Source organism: Bactrocera neohumeralis, chromosome 4, assembly GCF_024586455.1.
Source record: "Bactrocera neohumeralis isolate Rockhampton chromosome 4, APGP_CSIRO_Bneo_wtdbg2-racon-allhic-juicebox.fasta_v2, whole genome shotgun sequence".
In the NCBI taxonomy this organism is placed as follows: Eukaryota; Metazoa; Arthropoda; class Insecta; order Diptera; family Tephritidae; genus Bactrocera; species Bactrocera neohumeralis.
Genome location: NC_065921.1, coordinates 47,825,236 through 47,841,292, shown reverse-complemented (window position 1 = coordinate 47,841,292; position 16,057 = coordinate 47,825,236). Strand labels below are relative to the sequence as shown.

The following is a 16,057-nucleotide window of genomic DNA, read 5'->3' as shown; positions in this document are numbered from 1 at the left end:
AAATGAATCACCATTTATTTAAAGAAAACCAATTTTTCAAATTTTTAACAAAAGCAGACTCCATTTTCCTTATTAAAACAAGACATTTTTTCATATCGTTTTCTTTGATGATATATTGGAATATTATAATTCAATAAATTGCGTTATTTTAATCGCGATGTCGACAACTCTGCTTTTTTTTGTTAGATTCAAATCTTTTATTAAATCATTGAAACCTTCGGAGTTGGTGACACGTGATACGTTTGGTTAAATTTTCAGAACGAATTCGAAATGTATAGATATAGATAAACTCCGTGATGGGTGACTGTTCTGAGAGAGTATTTGATTTTCCAACACAAGTACAGGATTTTTTCTGTCTGTGTTATTGGAGGGGATGTCGAACGCAGATCAGAATAAAAAGTTTTCTTTGATTTTTTCCCTTGAGTGAATTAACAATGCAAAACTAACAGTCTGAAGTCGAAGGCTGACATTGTATGGGCGCGAAGATCAAAAAAGGTCGAATCGCTGAAATTGCTTAAAGAACAAATATTTTCGACTTGCAATCGTGCTTTTCCATTTTAGAAAATAAAATACATTATGTTATTCTTACATGCACATTTGCTGGTGCTTTTAGACAAAAATTTCGTTAAGTCCGACCTGTAAATTTATTAATTTTTTTCAATATTCCAACATAAAACTACTCACAAAAATTTTCGTGGTTTATGAATTTTTTTTATTTGATTTTCTTAAGCAACAATACTATTAAGTACATTTTGACATTCCATTTACTTACTTAACCAATTTTTTCAATCGACAAGCGAACCAAGCGGGTTAACGCAACTCCCAAGTAGTATGCATAATTACATTAATCGTACAAAGTAGCGTTAGCTAGACGAGGCGTTAAAGAATTTTAGAAAGTCGACTAGCTACTTAGTTACTTAATATGTTGGTTAGCTATCGGCTTGCGAATGTTTCTGCTTGCCTTTTTATAAATGCATAAATTAATACATTTTCATTTATTAATTTGAGCATGAAAAATTTGCTTTGGAAATGTGGCTATGTTTGTATGTAATTTTTATGCCCAATTACGGTTGCCTTTCATGCTACAAATGCAATATAGTATGTCAGTGTAAGAATGTGATCTCTTTTGTGATTTAATGGCGAACTATACGATAATATCAACCCCGTTGGCTAACTTTTGAAAATTCATTGATACTTATTTTGAATATTGCTATATATTTCACTTTTCTTCAGATATATGTATATTAGGGCGGGTCGATTTAAAAATCGCCCATTGCTCTATGAAAATCATATTCTAGGGATCAAAATAAGTAAACTTTGCCGAAGGGACCATACCTCTAAAACGAATTTTGATGTCCCCCAATTTGGGTCGAACTTTTGGGTAGGGGCAAATTTTGAAAAATCCCACTTTGACCCATTTAGAGTGCTCCAATCGAGTCCAAATGTATGACCGACCCCCACTTACTTTGGACGGCCGATCCACCCATGCCAGTGGCACACGCCCTGGAACTCCCCTGGGGGGTTCCCCATACAATCATTTCAAAAAATCACCATTTTTGGCCTGTACATGAAAAAATCAGCTAAATGGCTATGTTTTTTCTTTATTTTTATTTATTTATTTATAATAATATCTATTTTTTCTCTTAAGAAATTTATTTAGTCAGAACATATGTAAATGAAAAAATTAATTTAAGTGAGTTATAGAAAAGAAACTAAAAAAAATTATTGTTTGAAGTGTTTTTTACTTTCAAGTCTGGGCAACTTCGCACGGCTCTCTAATGTCGTCGCCATAACAGCCTCTACATTTTCAGGTATAACCCGTTTGGAAACGCTAGCTAGCAATTGAACATGTCGCTCCGTTCCTTGTATGTGTGATGGAATTTTTGGATGATTAAACGGTGGATCATCTTGATTTAAATATTCTTTCAATGTATCGTACGGAATGCTTCGCGTGAATGGTGGTTCAAATACGATATTTATATCATTCAAATTGATCATTTCCATATAACTTGTGCAATTAAAGTCTATATCTGGTTTTTTATTAACTCTAAGTTCCATTGGCTCGTCAACATCGGTTCGATAGCGTAGAATTCTCTTGATGGCACAGTCGCGCTTTTCTTTCCTATCATCAAACAACATTGATAACAAGATATTTTCCGAATGCGCATAATATGAATTATCTTTAATTACTTGATTGACAATTTTGCGTAAACGAGGTTCTAGAAATCGTGACCAACCAATGAACTTGAAAAATAATGCACTGCCGTACACGACAGAGCTGTAATACTTGATATTGAAGTACATTGGCACATAACATTTAATTATAAATTCAACCAAAATTCTTAAATTTGCATCTGGATTTTCCGTTGTCACATATAATCGCAATAATCTAGCGGCCTTGGTTAGCCACCGAGAATGTACAATTTTCCCTGGTTTGATGTTAGCCAGATCCACCGGAACCACGCCTTCTTTCTTTCTTTTTTTTCTGGAGCAGGGGGCATATTTTGCAACTCAATTTTCTGGAAGCCGTCCACCACCTAAAAATATATAATAATAAAATAATTAAAAATGGTTGACAATTATAATAAATGAGTGATAGCAATAACTTACCGGAAGAGTTTCACAAGTTTCGATTTGACGGCTCAGTTTTCCGGTTGCCGATCTTGGTCCAGTGCTGGTTGATTTATCCAAAGCTTCAAACAAATGCCGAAACGGAAGTTCGTTGAAGTGTAGAAGGCAAACAAACCAATGCAATGGTCTTTTTAATAGCAATTCGAATCGTCGTATAATTCCACCGTGTGAGCCAGTGTTTGTTGGCTCACCGTCAGTGCATATTCCAATTAATGTATCCAGTGATATATTTTTATCGTTGAAAAAACCATTTAATTTGGTTGTTTTGTATTCAGCGGTTTCATGTTCCAGTTTTACGGAACCAATCAATTCAGAATTGGGTTCTTTCAAAATAACAAGATGAGGTTCTTTTACCATCCTAGTATGATACTTCTCATCAATTTTATCTATCGTTAAAGTATCATCTCTTCTGCCATCGAATGAAAACGCTAAGAAATTGGTATCATCTAACCGTTTGCGAAGCACTTCTTGTCTGCATTTCTCTTTTTCTCTGCGAACTTTCGATTTATTCATGATGAGAGGTTTCCCATGCTTATCTTTAATTTTAAAATCTTGCAAAAGAGCGGTTCCCAATGCTGATGCTACTCTGTCAGGCACACCAAATCTGTCACATACCAAGGCAAAGTTAAAACAATCGTATCTCTCTGTGTATTGTGAACTCGTGCTTCTATCCAAATCTTCTTGAACCGGAGGCGGTGCGTATGTTGAATCATCGGGATCTTGGTATGTTAGCATTGATGACATAGACGTTGCTCCTTGCCCTTCAGTTTCCATCATAAATGTCTTCATTGTTAGTCTTCTCTGATTATGTTGATCGTGCATGAACTCCTTGAGGCGTTCGGGAACCCAGCCCACATGGAGCTGCCTTCAAATCGCATTTACATGTTCCAATGTAAAAAACTCTTTCCAGAGATTTTACATACTCTGTAAATTGTTGGGTGTTGTTTCTTCTCTTGATTTGCTCTTGATACTTGTCAAGCAATTTATTCAATTTATTACATACACTTTTTTTCAGCATTATTTCCATACCAAGTTTTTCCCAAATTCCAATCAACTTATCTTGTACTTGAATAGTGAATGATTTATGGGAAAACTTTTTTTATTCTATTTTAGCACGTTCGCTTAAGTAAAAATAATTTCTCAAGATATCCAGATGGGTTGGTAAATTAAGATCAGTCAAATCAGTAGACACACCAAAAACAGTAACATCATGCTTGGGTATATGACTCATTGGGTTTTCGATAGTTGTTGATGTAGTTGCTTCATCTTCCGGTGTAGAGGATGGTGGATTCATTGTAAACTTTTTGATTTGGAATGGTCACTTCACTTATTATTTTTTTTGAAATACCATAGTGGTTATTGCTTTAGTTCTCCTCACTTTCAGAGGTAATAAGAATGAAATGGCAATTTCAATTCTATTTCAAAATTTGCCCCCTACCCAAAAGTTCGACCCAAATTGGGAGACATCAGAATTCGTTTCAGAGGTATGGTTCCTTCGGCAAAATTTCTTATTTTTATCCCTAGAATATGATTTTCATAGAGCAATGGGCGATTTTTTTGCCTCCCCGAAAATCGACCCGGCCTAATGTATATACTTCTTCACTAGTATTCGAAAAACTCTGAGACCTCCTCGGAAATTATGCTTCTGACATATGTTCTAAAGGAAAAAAACGCTAAAGAAACAAATTTAAAAGTCCTTCTAAGCAATAGATAATTTCTCGGAAAACTTCCAACCGAGTCTTAAAATCTGGTTAAAAATCTTGACTTCAGCTTTCTCCATATTATATATCAAGGCCTGTAATTCCTGATGTAACTTTTTGCCTGCTTCATGGTTGTTTGCTTTGACAATAATGACGTTAATAATTAAAAATAAATATTTACCAAATATAACAGTATTGATTAATATTAGAAATTATTATATCTATGAATCTCTAGCTTACGCGTCATACACAAAATTACATATTTTAATGGAACTTTTGTCAATGTCAAATTAAACGTCTAATAATCTCAATAAAAATATGTACCATCCAGCTGGAGACTTAGCATACTCGTATCATTTCAATATTTTTCCCTCTTCTTCTCTATTATCCCAAAATTGCTGAAAACGAAACCCTGCATGTTGCGTATACTTGCTAATTCACAGTATAACAATGCCACTCTAGAGCAAAGAACAGGTGTGCTTTTGTTGTTGATTTCTTTTGCGTATAGCTTAGAATTTTAAGGTGAAGCTGACAAATCGTTCACAGTTTCATATTATATGTACATACGTATATGTAAGTAGATAAATCAACTCTCTCTCGTCTCTTTTACCTGCGCACAAGTGAGAGATGACAGTTCATTAAAAAATTTCAAATTGAGAAATATGAAAATTAGCATAAATTAGTAGATTTTAAATAGTATCATAAGTTTGGCGGGGGATACACCAATGCTGAGGGATAGGAGTAATGATATAGTATAGTGACATCATCTGCACTATTATATAAACAAAATTGTATAATAATAAGAACGAAAATAAACATGAATTAGTTATAAATAAACACAGAGTAAAATAATTCTCTTCTTCTTTTTAATTACCCGGTTATAGGCAAGTTTATAACAGCGTGCTAGTCGTTCTTGCTTTTCGCTGCTTGGCGCCGATTGGAGGTTCCAAGCGCAGCCAGGTTCTTTTCCACCTGGTATTTCCAACGGAGTGGAGGTCTTCTTCTGCTTCTCCTGACGTGTACTGCGTTGAATACTTTCAGAGCTGGAGTGTTTTCGGCGTAGCCGCTGTCTTTTAATTTACTGAACTATGTCAATGGCATCGTATATCTCATACATCTCATCGTTCCATCGAATGCGATATTCGCCGTGACCAACGCACAAAGGACCATAAATCTTTCGCAGAACCTTTCTCTCGAAAACCCCTAAGGCCGATTCATCAGATGTTGTTATCGTCCATGCCTCTGCACCATATAGCGGGACGAAAATAATGAATGACTTATGGACTTTGGTTTTTGTTCATCGCGAAAGGACTTTACTTCTAAATTGCCTACTCAGTCCAAAGTAGCACCTGTTGGCAAGAGTTATTCTCCGTTGGATTTCGAGTCTGACATTTTTGTTGCTGTTAATATTGGTTCCAATATAGACGAAAGTATCTACAACTTCGAAGTTATGACAGTCAACAGTGACGTGAGAGCTAAGTCGCGAGTGCGACGACTGTTTGTTTGATGACAGGAGATATTTCGTCTTGCACTCGTTCACTACCAGACCCATTTGCTTTGCTTCCTTGTCCAGTCTGGAGAAAGCAGAACTAACGGCGCGGGTGTTGAGGCCGATGATATCAATATCATCGGCATACGCCAGCAGCTGTACACTCTTATAAAAGATTGTACCTGCTCGATTAAGTTCTGCAGCTCGAATTATTTTCTCCAGCAGCAGGTTGAAGAAGTCGCACGATAGGGAGTCGCCTTGTGTGATACCTCGTTTGGTATCGAACGGATCGGAGAGGTCCTTCCCGATCCTAACGGAGCTTTTGGTGTTGCTCAACGTCAGTTTACATAGCCGTATTAGTTTTGCGGGTATACCAAATTCAGACATCGCGGCATTAAGGCAGCTCCTTTTCGCGCTGTCGAAAGCAGCTTTGAAATCAACGAAGAGGTGGTGTGTGTCGATTCTCTTTTCACGGGTGTTTTCCAAGATTTGGCGCATGGTGAATATCTAGTCAGTTGTTGATTTGTCAGGTCTAAATCCTGATTAGCCAATCAGTTTTTTGACAGTGGGCTTTAATCTTTCACACAATACGCTCGATATGTTGAGGAGGCTTATCCCATGGTAGTTGGTGCAGATTGAGGGGTCTCCCTTTATGTGGATTGGGCAGAGCACACTTAAATTCCAATGGTTGGGTATGCTTTCGTCCGACCAGATTTTACAAAGAAGCTGTTGCATGCCCCCTATCAGTTCTTCACCGCCGTGTTTGAATAGCTCGGGCCGCAATCCATCGGCCCCCGCCGCTTTGTTGTTCTTCATACGGGTAATTGCTATTCGAACTTCTTCATGGTCGGGCCATGGAACGTCTGCTCCATCGCCATGGATTGGAGAATCGGGTTCGCCATTTCCTGGCGTTGTACTTTCACTGCCATTCAGCAGGCTAAAGAAGTGTTCCCTCCATAATTTTAGTATACTCTGGGCCTCGGTCACTAGATCACCTTTGGGGGTTCTACAAGAGCATGCTCCGGTCTTGAAACTTTCGGTTAAGTTATTCGCCGTATCTTTTCGTAGAATTTTCGAGCATTACCCCTGTCGGCCAGCTTGTCAAGCTGTTCATACTCACGCATCTCTGACTCTTTCTTTTCCTGTCTGCAAATGCGTCTCGCTCCCCTCTTCAACTTTCGGTATCTATCCCATCCCGCACCGAGTTGTTGAGGAGTGCTCTCAGAGAGCGGGAGTGCAAGTCGAGTAGAAAATCGTTCGGCTATCTGTTGTGATTGCAGCTTCTCGACGTCGAACCTTCCTTGTGTTTGTTGACGTGCGTTTTTTGCTGCACAGAGGCGGGTGCGAATCTTATCTGCAACAAGGTGGTGGTCCGAGTCGATGTTAGGACCTCGGAGCGCACGCACATCTAACTCTGGAACAATGGAGACGTGTCGTCCGTCTATCACAACATGATCGATCTGGTTGGTGGTTTTTCGATCCGGAGTCAGCCAGGTGGTTTGATGAATTTTCTTATGCTGGAATCTAGTACTACAGATATCCATATTTCGGGCCCCGGCGAAGCCTCCAGGCTAAGTTTACCGACGTAGTGCCAAAGATACCTTCCTTGCCCACCCTGGCGTTAAAGTCGCCAAGCACGATTTTGATATCGTGGTGGGGGCAGCGGGGGTGCGCTCTTATTGAGAGTATGGTCATATCGTCCTCCTCTTCCGTCGAAGTGCGCCCACGCTCAGCGATATGTTGAAGAACCTCGCTTTGATGCGGATTGTGGCTAGACGTTCATCCCACCACGAATCCCACACCTTTATATGGACCGGACATTCCAGGTGCATGCCCTCAAATCGTAGTTCTTATTTCGTGTACCATGGTCGTCATCAAAAGGGGGGTCTCTCATCCGAGGCTGATTGTTGAATATCAAATAATCACTCATTGAAAAAACAGAAAAAACGTGTAAGAAAAATACAAAAATGTTGATAAAAAAAAATAATACATAGTTATTAACTGAATCTGAGTGTTAAAGTTGCGGGCAGTTAGCCGACTTTAAGCTAATAACTTTTTGGACTGCTGTTTTTATAATAAGGAGAGTATTATAGTTTTGTTCACATAACGGTTGTTTGTAAGTCCTAAAACTAAAAGAGTCAGATATAGGGTTATATATACCAAAGTGATCAGGGTGACGAGTAGAGTCGAAATCCGCATGTCTGTCTGTCCGTCCGTCCGTCTGTCCGTTTATCCGTCCGTGCAAGCTGTAACTTGAGTAAAAATTGAGATATCATGATGAAACTTGGTACACGTATTCCTTGGCTCCATAAGAAGGTTAAGTTCGAAGATGGGCATAATCGGCCTACTGCCACGCCCACAAAATGGCGGAAACCGAAAACCTATAAAGTGTCATAACTAAGCCATAAATAAAGATATTAAAATAAAGTTTGGCACAAAGGATCGCATTAGGGAGGGGCATATTTGTACGTAATTTTTTTTGGAAAAGTGGGCGTGGCCCCGCCCCCTACTAAGTTTTTTGTACATATCTCGGAAACTACTATAGCTATGTTAACCAAACTCTACACAGTCGTTTTCTTCAGGCATTTCCATATACAGTTCAAAAATGGAAGAAATCGGATAATAACCACGCCCACCTCCCATACAAAGGTTATGTTGAAAATCACTAAAAGTGCGTTAACCGACTAACAAAAAACGTCAGAAACACTAAATTTTACGGAAGAAGTGGCAGAAGGAAGCTGCACCCAGGCTTTTTTTTAAAATTGGAAATGGGCGTGGCGTCGCCCATTTATGGACCAAAAACCATATCTCAGGAACTACTCTACCGATTTCAATGAAATTCCGTATATAATATTTTCTCAACACCCTGATGACATGTACAGAATATAGGTGAAATCGGTTCACAACCACGCCTTCTTCCAATATAACGCTATTTTGAATTCCATCTGATGCCTTCTCTGTATAATATATAGTACATTAGGAACCAATGATGATAGCGGAATAAAACTTTACAAAAATACGGTATTTGAAAAATATGTAAATGACGTATAATGATATCTCTATTATCACTTTATCATGCGAGAGTATAAAATGTTCGGTGACACCCGAACTTAGCCCTTCCTTACTTGTTTTATTTCTTTTTCTTATTTAATTTTTACCTCACAACAACAGACATACTCGCATACACTTTTTAGTTCAATAAAGAGCAAGTTGCGTGCTCGAGAACATTTTAATTGAATGTTAATTCGAAACCGAACATGGAACATTATTTTTAGCATCCATATTTTTATACTCTCGCAACACGTCGGTACAGAGTATAATAATTTTCTTCACCTAACTGTTGTGTGTACAATCTAAAAGTAATCGAGCTGAGTAAACTCTATATCCATCCGTCGGTCTGTGCCATCGACAACTTTAGTAAAATTGAGATATTGTGATGAAACTTCCTACTGGTGTTCCTTGGCACAATGGAAAGGTTACTAATGTAGATGGACATAATCGGATTATTACCACGACCACAAATCGCCTGTAATCGAGAACCTATAAAGTGTTCTACTAGCTATGCTACACTATATGATACAAAACTGTAATCTTTTTACAAATTTTGAAAAAATGACCGTGTTCCAGGCCTCTAATCAATTTAGAGTATATATCTAACAACCTACTAAAGCAATTATAACCAAATTTCTTCAAACCAAACTTTTTTCGGCACCTCCTCCAATTGTGTGAAAATGTGTGAAATTGGATGACAACGTCAACTCCTTATAAAGGTTTCGTTGCTCAAAGTGCGCTGGCTCAAAAATACTTGATAGAGATTAAAGTATACGTTTAAGGTGGTACTAATGGGCTTCATGAAAGCCAGTGTTAAAATTGAACAACGATCGTGTGATCTCTCCCTTTTAGGCGAAATTCAAAATATTTTCCTTGTAGACTTATGCCGAAAATGGAAAAATCGGGTACATATTTCCTCTTGTCCCGATATATATCCGATATAAATATCTTCGAACTTCCGGGAATTATCTTAATGAGAGGATAATTTTCCAATAACAGGGGTTTCCTTTGATTAAAATGAATAAAATCGGCTGAACATTTCCCAAAGTCTTCTTATACCTGATAAAAGGATTTTCAAACTTTCTGTTAACTCTATGCCTTATGTATTGGTCAATATATTAGGTACCTTATTGAAATCCATCGAATATTTTTTTGTTAATAGTATGTCAAAATGCTAATAATTGATATTGTTTTCAGCTTACACCTGAACTTAGTCTTACCACTTGTTTTTTCTTTAGTACTTTTGAAGAATTTATGTTTTTTTATCTAACAAGCAGCGTGCGAAAAGTCTTTACCACTTTATATTCACTCGTAGACATTTCGTTGGAAACCGAAAACCTCATAAGTCTACATTTTATTTCATGTCTAAAACTACTTGTAATATTTTGTTTGAAATATGTTTATTCTTTTTCCATAACCAGCATATTAAATTAATTAATTTATTATTTATCTGGCCACTCTTTTTTAAAAAGCACATATTTATTAGATATTTTGATTACACTGTACGGCAAATCCAACTTTTCCTCTCAACATTGAATCAAACCAAACTAGACGATATTTCTATGTTTTGATTTTTTAAATTTTAAATTAATTCTGTACTTACATATGTCTCCTTCTCTCGAAAATAATTGGTTTGGTCCAACACCCATCCATGTGTTGTACAGTGCCGCTAAAACTTTTACGAATATTCAAAACTTACAAATTAAATACTTATCAAATTATTTCAAGCTTTTCATCAATATTTTTTATTAATCTGATTTTTGGCAATCCTCCATAAAAAAGTCTATCTAATGCCAACGAAAATTGTATTAACACTTATTGCTCGAAAACGAAACAAAGCTTGTTCCATTTTTTCTGGAATTTACTTCTCTAGTAATTATTTGGTATCAAAAATATTATAATTTGTAAACTTAATTATTTCATGAAAGACAAAATTGGCTAGATGGGAACTCCGTTTACAAGTTATTTGAATATAAATACATTTTTAGTGATTTTTCTATTATTCTTTATTTCCTTTTATGTATTTGTTTCCTTTTAATATATGCATATCACTTCCATTTCTAAAAATGTTGGAGAATAAAGTTTTTATAGTTGAAAATATTATAGCTCAAAATCTGCATACTTAGCGCAATTGATTTTACTTACTTATTTTTTTATAGTCGATTTGGGCCAATTATGTATATATCATATTATATATACAAGCATATATATATGTATTTAGATCCTAATAGTAATAAACGCTTTTGATTTCTTCATTTCTAACCACAATTTTTCTTACAAACCCCGGATTTGCAGCCAACTTCGTCACATGCAACACACCGCTTTTTCATTTAATTTGCCATACATACGAACGATTTGCACAAACAAATAAAATTTGATTGCCACCGAATTTGTTAGCAACGAACAGTTTCGAGCGCATTGAATTAAAGTGATTTCAGCACGCGATTTTGCCTCAATTTAATTAATCAACCAATAAAGCTTCAAATAAGTTTACAGATGTATGCGCAAAAATAAGAGAATACGAGTAGTCATATGCATATGTACATATGTATGTTAATATGTGTAAGAAGCTCATTCCGGTTTCACTATTCTTCGAGTTCATTTAATTAGCTTCGCAATCAGTGATAAACATTGGGTAATTGCGACATTAGCATGCATATACATACATATGTATATGCGTGTGTATGTGTCCGTTTGTGTTAGTGTGCTGATGTGTTGTGCAAAAACCGAAGACTGCAGACACGAACTTACTCGCATTGTTTTCGATTTTTCCATTATTTCCCATAACCAAAATCACTAATTGGCTAAGATTTCTGCATGTTCACGTATTTATGTTAGAGTTCATGCAATAATTGCATTTTTCTAAAAAATAAACAGCAACGGTGTGGCTACTATTTTATTTATTTGAAACTTGAGTATTGTAGTTGTGTTTGTAATTTTGTATATTTGTAATATTTGCAAAAACGATTCAAATATACATAAATTAAATTTAATGCATTTAGGGAATAAAAATATATAAAATTATTTGTGGGGGTCATAAGGACCGTATATAAATAATTGAAATGTAAAGACATTCACATTAATTTAGAAGCCTTAGAATTTATATCGAAGTCAATAATGTCATCCTCGTAGCAAAGCATTTAACAGTTTTTCAAAAAAAGTTATAGTTTATAAAAAATAACTTTTATTACCTACAGAGTATATAAAATACTGTTTTTGAATATTTACACCAAATAAAGAAAAATAAAACAGTTTTCAAACAATAATTTTAAAATTATACAACTAAAAATAAAAAATAATAATAATTGATTTCCAATAATGTGAAATTAAATTATCTGATATTTTCCAGAGATTTATATAATTTATAATTTTATAGTTTTTTGGAACCTTTTATTTGTGAAAACAATAAATTTTTATATGAAATGTGAAACCAGAACACCACAGTTCTAAATTGTAATTAGTTTTAAAGGGGTATGGCCACTATAGAATTACAAAAAAACGTGTTTTTTCGTTTAAACTATGTTTTATAGTTTTAGAAAGAAGTTTCAAGTTGATTTGTAGCGGTACAAGTTTTTCCAATTGGCGAGACAAATAATTTTCATAATTGTTAATTGTTAATTGGATATTGCTAAGCAGTATGTAGCAAAATTATGATTGGTTTTTTATGGCCACTTTAATACGAAATTATTGGCAAAACTTTTGGTATTCTCAAGTAGATTAACAACATTTTTTTATTAGTTTGTCCCCAAACGACAATTGTGGGTGCTAAATGCCTCGCCACCGTCACGATCAAAGAGATCTCGCACGGTTTGTTTATTGTACTCAACAAAATTAACCGAAAAATAATAAGTTTTCATTGGCTTGTGAAACTTGATTAGTGTTTCATTAGTTCTGTGAATAAATGATTATATCACCAGAAAAATTAATGAATCCACACATGATTTTATGCTCACTACAGTGGCCATACCCCTTCAATAATTATTAATTATCTAACATTTATATAACCTCAAAATTTGTAACTCTTAAAAAACTTTTGGTTTCAAACAATAATGAAAAAATTTTAAAATAAACATTTGATTAATTGACTACAGTAAAATTATCGAAAAAATGTATGAAACATTAAGTAATATTAATTTTTGTTTACAGGTACATCTAAAAATTTAAATATTAGTAAGATTTCATAAAGAATTTTATTTCATTTCATGTTTTGATATTCATTCTGTATTTTTTTTCAATATAATCTTTACTTAATTATTTATAAATATTTAAAATAAGTATATTTTTAATTTAAACGTCGATATATGGTAACCCCATGATTGTGCAGCTAATTAATTTTCCGCTATAAATTTTGCATGAATGCAGTCCAATCTTCTTCTTACCTAATTCACTGTCACAAAACTTTCCAATAAAAGTTATTTTCAAATAGCCAAGCATTTGCGCAACGAAAGAAGCATTATTTACCAAAAAATCAACAGTTAGCTATTTTTGGTTACAACAACAAAGCAAAGCCACCTCAACGATGCCACACACGTCCGACCTAATTCTCAAGCGATTCTCAGTAGGAATATAAAAAGCAGACAGTCGATACTTGGCTATTACACGAGCGCACCCACATTGATATAAAGAAAATCAACAACAACAATCACAATCGATGAGCTAGAAATGGTATAAAAATAAACAATATAAAGGTAATTACAATTAAATAGGCGGAGGACAAAGCGAAACAGTGAGCTACTCACGCTCACATATGTATACATATATAGTATATACATATACATTTACATAATTGTAAGCGACAAATTCCAACGAACGGCAATAAAAATAAATAAAGTCCAACAGGATTCAAAATAACAAGAAATAAATGCAGAAAATCAAACTGCAAAATGTTATAATAAGGAAGCCAACAAAAAGCTGAGAAATAAAAACAATATTATACAGTTACATCAACTTTTGCGGTATGCTCAACAGCAACGATTCGCAGGAATACTTACATGCTCACTCGATTGTGTGTTGCGAATTTTAATTATTCACTGCATATATTTTCGGTTTTATTTGAATGTAAATGTATATGTACACCTACGGCCACGCTAAACTTACCACTATACTTTCTTAAAATATTTTTCGGAAATTTTCGTTCGTTCCGGATTTTCTAGAATTTTGTTTTTTGTTTTTATTTTTAGTAAGCACAAGTCAATTATATTATATTATCTAATTATAATTATGATCTTTGATCTATCACGTTTAATGAGTAAAACTCAAAACAGCTATTCTTTGCTTATACAGAAGCTGCCGATTTTATTGTTTTTAAAATAATAACGCGAATAAACTTCGCATATCAATTTAAAAAAAAATAAAGAAAACATTAATGTCAATTATAGTATATATTGTAAATAGTAAATATTTTTGAATTGAGCATAGAAATTGCTTAAAAATATTTACAGTTGGGTTGTGAAGCACTGTTGCTGTAGCGTAATCTCTTAATTTAGCATTTATATTACTAAACTAAACTGTAAACTTTAACATAACTGATGTTAGCTGTTTTTTCTGGCTGTTAAGTTTTTGAAATTTGTTTAGAATAATTAAATTCTTTTTATACGACCAAAGGTTGTCAAAGGCGGATTCTGACGAAATTCATCAAAATTATAGGGGAAGGTTTTCTGCCGGGGAGGATGCGATTTTTGGAAAATTGTATCGAAAACCAAAAGGAATAAAAATAAAAATGAAATAAAAATAAAAATGTTTTGGGAAATAGTAGAGGAAGAAGCGAAACTTTGAAATACTGCCCAAATGAAGCCCAAAACTAGACGCCCATTGTCCATCGGTATCTCTCAGAACCTTTAAAGCCGAGGTCATTACCATATATACAAGGTGAGTTCCAAAGTAAACAGGACTTTTTGAATCTAGCGCCCCCTAGTGGCGCCATCTGTATGTTGACTGGTGCGTTAGAATCTGATATCTTTATCGATTGTCCAATGAGAATGTCATGACATTTCATTGATTGGAAGTGAAGTTATTACATTTTAAGTGTCAGTATGTTTGTGTTATCGGTCGAAAATGAGCTTCGAACCAATAATAAATTTTGTTTTAAAATTGGTAAAACTTTTACCGAAACGTTTCAATTGATGAAAAAGTTTATGGCGATGATTGCCTATCCCGTAGCAGAGTGCACGAGTCGTTTCAACGTTTTCCAAGTTTTCGTGAGGACATAAATCACGATCAACATGTGGGCTAATCAAAATCCGTGATCACCGGAAATTCTATCGAAACTGTGCGTGAATTCATCAAAAATCAGCCGAAATCATTATTGAAATTCATGGAAATGGAATTGAACATCTCCAAAGCATCGATTTATCGCATTTTGACCGAACATTTGGGCTTACGAAAGGTGTGTGCATGGTTTGTTCCGCACAAATTGACTGACGATCAAAAATTGCTCAGAATCCAACATTCGAAGGACGATTATTTGATCAAAAATCACATTTTAACCATTAACCACTCCCCGTATTCACCAGATATGGCACCGTGCGACTTCTTCCTTTTCGGAAAAATGCATTTGCCCATGAAAGGAAAGCTTTATGCAGACGTAGAGGCCACTCAAAAGGCTTGCACCGGCATATTGATGGCCATACCGACCAACGAGCTAAAACACTCGTTCGACATGCTTTTGGACCAAGGAGACTATTTTGAATAAAATAAATTGATTTTGCCGAAAAAACCATTTGTTCTGTTTTTCATTTAAAAGTCCTGTTTACTTTGGAACGTACCTTGTAAGTAGAAGAAGAGCTCCTAATGAAGGATAGAATAACCCAGTCAATAGGAAACAGTCGGTTCTGGGATTTTCGTACGTGAATCTTAGTTCACATATCTCGTTATTAATCTATAAATTTATTGAGGGCCAAGTAATCATTAATCTTAGTAGAGCCCTTTTTGCTGAAGAGTTCGAAAAATTTAATTAAATTTGGTTAGAATAGATGAATAAAATATTAGTCTGAAAAAAAATACTACACAAACTAAAAAAAATAAGTAAGATTTAAACGGAAAACTTCCCTCGGCACTTTGACCACAAATGAGAGACAAAAGAGAAGCGCCAAAGTTGTTCAAATTGTGCAAGGTATTGAATTCAATAATTTTTTCCACGTACTAAGAGAAAATAATGTTTACAGTTAATTATAATCAAATTTGTAAT

The 16,057-nt window shown here is 34.9% G+C and overlaps 1 protein-coding gene across 1 annotated transcript in view; it reads left to right on the top strand.

Moving 5' to 3' along the window:
- The window catches only part of LOC126754491 (uncharacterized), a 121,518-nt gene that overhangs the window by 71,036 nt on the left and 34,425 nt on the right, over window positions 1–16,057 (top strand). The window lies entirely within an intron of this gene.